Source organism: Haemaphysalis longicornis, unplaced genomic scaffold, assembly GCF_048455015.1.
Source record: "Haemaphysalis longicornis isolate Haplotype H1 unplaced genomic scaffold, Haemaphysalis longicornis Haplotype H1 scaffold_11, whole genome shotgun sequence".
In the NCBI taxonomy this organism is placed as follows: domain Eukaryota; kingdom Metazoa; phylum Arthropoda; class Arachnida; order Ixodida; family Ixodidae; genus Haemaphysalis; species Haemaphysalis longicornis.
The window spans coordinates 29191613-29198187 of NW_027526214.1; the positions used below are offsets into that span (position 1 = coordinate 29191613).

Here is a 6575-nt window from a genome sequence, read left to right on the forward strand (position 1 = left end):
ACACAAAAGGGTCCCCAGAACCGATCTCTGTGTCACAACACTGGAAGCATAGTAGGCAGCAGATTCTGCATCATTAACCGAGACAAAACATGACCTATTATTAAGATAGCTGCTGAGTAACTCCACGAAGCAAACGGGAATGTTATAAGTAGACATTTTATGCAGAAGTAAGGAATGGTCAACTACGTCAAACGATTGCTGAGGTCACAGTACACAGTATCGAGCTGACCCCGTCCATGCACAGCTTCCAAGGCAAAGGACATAAAAGACACAAGGTTTGTATTAGTTGAACGGCCAGATAAAAAACCGTGTTGTGCTGGAAGAAGGATGTTTTTGACACTACTCGGCAAAATTACGTGCAAAATTGATTCGAACAGTTTGCTTGGCGAGCGGAGGATAGAAATTTCTCCATAGTTTTCTACCTTTGTTTTCACACCAGAATTAAACACAGGAACAATCCCCGCGACTTTCCGAAAGCGCGGAAAGGTAGATGGTTTTGTACAGTTGTTAAACATAGAAGCGAGAATTGGAGCTAGTATGACTCCACAAGCTTTTATTAGGGCGGGGGGCATTCCATTCAGAACAGAGGAAAGAGATGGCTTTAGCTGTTTGAGTGCCTTGAGAACGTCCTCTTCGCATATAAGTGTGATACAGAAATTGGAAGAAGACAGTTCTCGGGTGCGGGAGAGGGTATTGGGTCCAAATACTGAACTGAATATTGGGTCCAAATACTGAACTGAAGTGCTCAGCAAATGCATCGGCAACAGAAGCGTTATCATTTTCCTTTTCATCGAGAACGCTGATGTGTTCTTGGCTCTTCGTGCCGAAGCGAAAACGGATGTACAGCCAGAAGCATTTGAAACTCCGCGTAGCATCATTTTCAACAGCAGAGATGTACAGTAACCGATCCCACTTATAGAGCACTTTGCACAATAACCTGTAAAAGACAAATTGCTGTTGCCATGACTCACTATTTGTCCGCCGTGCCTTCCAATGGGCACGCTTCTTATGTTTCAAGGCCACGTGGAGCTCACCTGAAAACAAAGCGGGGAATTTAAGTTCCTGGGCCGCTTACGCGAGATGAATCTGGGCATACCTTCTTGCATAATAGAAGAAAATTGCTCGACTTGCTCGTCAACTTTTCCAGCGTGCAAAACCTCAGACCAATCCAACTCCGACAGATAATTATAAATACCTACCACCCTCAAGCGTCAGATACAGTTGTAGTATATAAAAATACCCCAGAAAGTGAAGCGGAACACAGTCGCCCAGATAGCCGAATTGGTAAGGCATTCGAAATTTTATCGAAAGGCGTGGGTTCGGTCCCCACTCTGGGCGCGGGTTTTTCTTTCTTTCTTCCTCACGCAATTATAATAATAAATAATAATGTAACGTCACTAACAGTAAAAAAATATTCTAACCATTCCCCTATGCCTTCTTTGGCGTTGCAGACTGCCGGCATTTCTTCCCGCATTTCTAACGAGCCCCTCATTTACAAACCCTATTATCATGCGAAAGCTTAGCGAGGGCCTCGGTTCCGGCAGCCTTGATGCCAAGGTAGCATAAGAGGGTATCCCGCCAGTTACCCGCTTATGACAGGCTGTAGACGTTCGCGTCACGCCCCGGGGGTTGAAAAGAAGGTCCCCTTCTCCCCGTGTAGTCTGAGTGGCGCTGGCTACCACCCTGAAGCGTCAGATGCAGTTTTAGTATATAAAAATACCCCAGAAAGTGAAGCGGAACACAGTCGCCCAGATAGCCTAATTGGTAAGGCATTCGAAATCTAATCGAAAGGCGTGGGTTCGGTACCCACTCTGGGCGCGTTTTTCTTTCTTTCTTTCTCACGTAATTAATAATAATAAATAATAATGTAACGTCACTAACGGTAAAAAATATTCTAACCATTCCCCTATGCTTCTTTGGTGTTGTAGACTGCCGGCATTTCTTCCTGTATTTCTAACGAGCCCCTCATTTACAAACCCTATTATCATGCGAAAGCTTAGCGAGGGCCTCGGTTCTGGCAGCCTTGATGCCAAGGTAGCATAAGAGGGTTTCCCGCCAGTTACCCGCTTATGACAGGCTGTAGACGTTCGCGTCACGCCCCGGGGGTTGAAAAGAAGGTCCCCTTCTCCCCGTGTAGTCTGAGTGGCGCTGGCTACCACCCTCAAGCGTCAGATACAGTTGTAGTATATAAAAACACCCCAGAAAGTGAAGCGGAACACAGTCGCCCAGATAGCCGAATTGGTAAGGCATTCGAGATCTAATCGAAAGGCGTGGGTTCGGTCCCCACTCTGGGCGGCCGTCTTTCTTTCTTTCTTTCTCACGTAAGTAATAATAATAAATAATAATGTAACGTCACTAACGGTAAAAAATATTCTAACCATTCCCCTATGCCTTCTTTGGCGTTGTACACTGCCGGCATTTCTTCCTGTATTTTTAACGAGCCCCTGATTTACAAACCCTATTATCATGCGAAAGCTTAGCGAGGGCCTCGGTTCTGGCAGCCTTGATGCCAAGGTAGCACAAGAGGGTTTCCCGCCAGTTACCCGCTTATGACAGGCTGTAGACGTTCGCGTCACGCCCCGGGGGTTGAAAAGAAGTTCCCCTTCTCCCCGTGTAGTCTGGGTGGCGCTGGCTACCACCCTCAAGCGTCAGATACAGTTGCAGTATATAAAAATACCCCAGAAAGTGAAGCGGAACACAGTCGCCCACATAGCCGAATTGGTAAGGCATTCGAGATCTAATCGAAAGGCGTGGGTTCGGTACCCACTCTGGGCGCGTGTTTTTCTTTCTTTCTTTCTCACGTAATTAATAATAATAAATAATAATGTAACGTCACTAACGGTAAAAAAATTTTCTATCCATTCCCCTATGCTTCTTTGGCGTTGTAGACTGCCGGCATTTCTTCCTGTATTTCTAATGAGCCCCTCATTTACAAACCCTATTATCATGCGAAAGCTTAGCGAGGGCCTCGGTTCTGGCAGCCTTGATGCCAAGGTAGCATAAGAGGGTTTCCCGCCAGTTACCCGCTTATGACAGGCTGTAGACGTTCGCGGCACGCTCCGGGGGTTGAAAAGAAGGTCCCCTTCTCCCCGTGTAGTCTGAGTGGCGCTGGCTACCACCCTCAAGCGTCAGATACAGTTGCAGTGTATAAAAATACCCCAGAAAGTGAAGCGGAACACAGTCGCCCAGATAGCCGAATTGGTAAGCATTCGAGATTTAATCGAAAGGCGTGGGTTCGGTCCCCACTCAGGGCGCCTGTTTTTCTTTCTTTCTTTCTCACGTAATTAATAATAATAAATAATACTGTAACGTCACTGACGGTAAAAAAATATTCTAACCATTCCCCTATGCTTCTTTGGTGTTGTAGACTGCCGGCATTTCTTCCTGTATTTCTAACGAGCCCCTCATTTACAAATCCTATTATCATGCGAAAGCTTAGCGAGGGCCTCGGTTCTGGCAGACTTGAACGCCAAGGAAGCCTAAGAGGGTTTCCCGCCAGTTACCCGCTTATGACAGGCTGTAGACGTTCGCGTCACGCCCCGGGGGTTGAAAAGAAGGTCCCCTTCTCCCCGTGTAGTCTGAGTGGCGCTGGCTACCACCCTCAAGCGTCAGATACAGTTGTAGTATTTAAAAATACCCCAGAAAAAGAAGCGGAACACAGTTGCCCAGATAGCCGAATTGGTAAGGCATTCGAGATTTAATCGAAAGGCGTGGGTTCCGTCCCCACTCTGGGCGCCTGTTTTTCTTTCTTTTTCTTTCTCACGTAATTAATAATAATAAATATTATTGTAACTTCACTAACGGTAAAAAATATTCTAACCATTCCCCTATGCCTTCTTTGGCGTTGTAGACTGCCGGCATTTCTTCCTGTATTTCTAACGAGCCCCTCGTTTACAAACCCTATTATCATGCGAAAGCTTAGCGAGGGCCTTGGTTCTGGCAGCCTTGATGCCAAGGTAGCATAAGAGGGTTTCCCGCCAGTTACCCGCTTATGACAGGCTGTAGACGTTCGCGTCACGCCCCGGGGGTTGAAAAGAAGGTCCCCTTCTCCCCGTGTAGTCTGAGTGGCGCTGGCTACCACCCTCAAGCGTCAGATACAGTTGTAGTGTATAAAAATACCCCAGAAAGTGAAGCGGAACACGGTCGCCCAGATAGCCGAATTGGTAAGGCATTCGAGATCTAATCGAAAGGCGTGGGTTCGGTCCCTACTCTGGGCGCGTGTTTTTCTTTCTTTCTTTCTCACGTAATTAATAATAATAAATAATATTGTAACGTCACTAACGGTAAAAAATATTCTAACCATTCCCCTATGCCTTCTTTGGCGGTGTAGACTGCCGGTATTTCTTCCTGTATTTCTAACGAGCTCCTCATATACAAACCCTATTATCATGCGAAAGCTTAGCGAGGGAATCGGTTCTGGCAGCCTTGATGCCAAGGTAGCATAAGAGGGTTTCCCGCCAGTTACCCGCTTATGACAGGCTGTAGACGTTCGCGTCACGCCCCGGGGGTTGAAAAGAAGTTCCCCTTCTCCCCGTGTAGTCTGGGTGGCGCTGGCTACCACCCTCAAGCGTCAGATACAGTTGCAGTATATAAAAATACCCCAGAAAGTGAAGCGGAACACAGTCGCCCACATAGCCGAATTGGTAAGGCATTCGAGATCTAATCGAAAGGCGTGGGTTCGGTACCCACTCTGGGCGCGTGTTTTTCTTTCTTTCTTTCTCACGTAATTAATAATAATAAATAATAATGTAACGTCACTAACGGTAAAAAAATTTTCTATCCATTCCCCTATGCTTCTTTGGCGTTGTAGACTGCCGGCATTTCTTCCTGTATTTCTAATGAGCCCCTCATTTACAAACCCTATTATCATGCGAAAGCTTAGCGAGGGCCTCGGTTCTGGCAGCCTTGATGCCAAGGTAGCATAAGAGGGTTTCCCGCCAGTTACCCGCTTATGACAGGCTGTAGACGTTCGCGGCACGCTCCGGGGGTTGAAAAGAAGGTCCCCTTCTCCCCGTGTAGTCTGAGTGGCGCTGGCTACCACCCTCAAGCGTCAGATACAGTTGTAGTGTATAAAAATACCCCAGAAAGTGAAGCGGAACACAGTCGCCCAGATAGCCGAATTGGTAAGCATTCGAGATTTAATCGAAAGGCGTGGGTTCGGTCCCCACTCAGGGCGCCTGTTTTTCTTTCTTTCTTTCTCACGTAATTAATAATAATAAATAATACTGTAACGTCACTGACGGTAAAAAAATATTCTAACCATTCCCCTATGCCTTCTTTGGCGTTGTAGACTGCCGGCATTTCTTCCTGTATTTCTAACGAGCCCCTCGTTTACAAACCCTATTATCATGCGAAAGCTTAGCGAGGGCCTCGGTTCTGGCAGCCTTGATGCCAAGGTAGCACAAGAGGCCTTCCCGCCAGTTACCCGCTTATGACAGGCTGTAGACGTTCGCGTCCCGCCCCGGGGGTTGAAAAGAAGGTCCCCTTCTCCCCGTGTAGTCTGAGTGGCGCTGGCTACCACCCTGAAGCGTCAGATACAGTTGTAGTATATAAAAATACCCCAGAAAGTGAAGCGGAACACAGTCGCCCAGATAGCCGAATTGGTAAGGCATTCGAGATCTAATCGAAAGGCGTGGGTTCGGTCCCCACTCTGGGCGCGTGTTTTTCTTTCTTTCTTTCTCACGTAATTAATAATAATAAATAATATTATAACGTCACTAACGGTAAAAAATATTCTAACCATTCCCCTATGCTTCTTTGGTGTTGTAGACTGCCGGCATTTCTTCCTGTATTTCTAACGAGCCCCTCATTTACAAACCCTATTATCATGCGAAAGCTTTGCGAGGGCCTCGGTTCTCGCAGCCTTGATGCCAAGGTAGCCTAAGAGGGTTTCCCGCCAGTTACCCGCTTATGACAGGCTGCAGACGTTCGCGTCACGCCCCGGGGGTTGAAAAGAAGGTCCCCTTCACCCCGTGTAGTCTGAGTGGCGCTGGCTACCACCCTCAAGCGTCAGATACAGTTGTAGTATATAAAAATACCCCAGAAAGTGAAGCGGAACACAGTCGCCCAGATAGCCGAATTGGTAAGGCATTCGAGATCTAATCGAAAGGCGTGGGTTCGGTCCCCACTCTGGGCGCGTGTTTTTCTTTCTTTCTTTCTCACGTAATTAATAATAATAAATAATATTGTAACGTCACTAACGGTAAAAAATATCCTAACCATTCCCCTATGCCTTCTTTGGCGTTGTAGACTGCCGGTATTTCTTCCTGTATTTCTAACGAGCTCCTCATATACAAACCCTATTATCATGCGAAAGCTTAGCGAGGGAATCGGTTCTGGCAGCCTTGATGCCAAGGTAGCATAAGAGGGTTTCCCGCCAGTTACCCGCTTATGACAGGCTGTAGACGTTCGCGTCACGCCCCGGGGGTTGAAAAGAAGTTCCCCTTCTCCCCGTGTAGTCTGGGTGGCGCTGGCTACCACCCTCAAGCCTCAGATACAGTTGCAGTATATAAAAATACCCCAGAAAGTGAAGCGGAACACAGTCGCCCACATAGCCGAATTGGTAAGGCATTCGA

The 6575-nt window shown here is 47.1% G+C and overlaps 2 non-coding genes across 2 annotated transcripts; both read left to right on the forward strand.

The window, feature by feature from the left end:
• The first annotated feature begins 1266 nt into the window (after window positions 1–1266).
• Trnak-uuu (transfer RNA lysine (anticodon UUU)) lies at window positions 1267–1338 on the forward strand. The gene has a single exon. It is a non-coding gene; the product is annotated as a tRNA-Lys (tRNA).
• Window positions 1339–3663: 2325 nt separating this feature from the next.
• Window positions 3664–3735, forward strand: Trnak-uuu (transfer RNA lysine (anticodon UUU)). The gene has a single exon. It is a non-coding gene; the product is annotated as a tRNA-Lys (tRNA).
• The last annotated feature ends 2840 nt before the right edge of the window (window positions 3736–6575 follow it).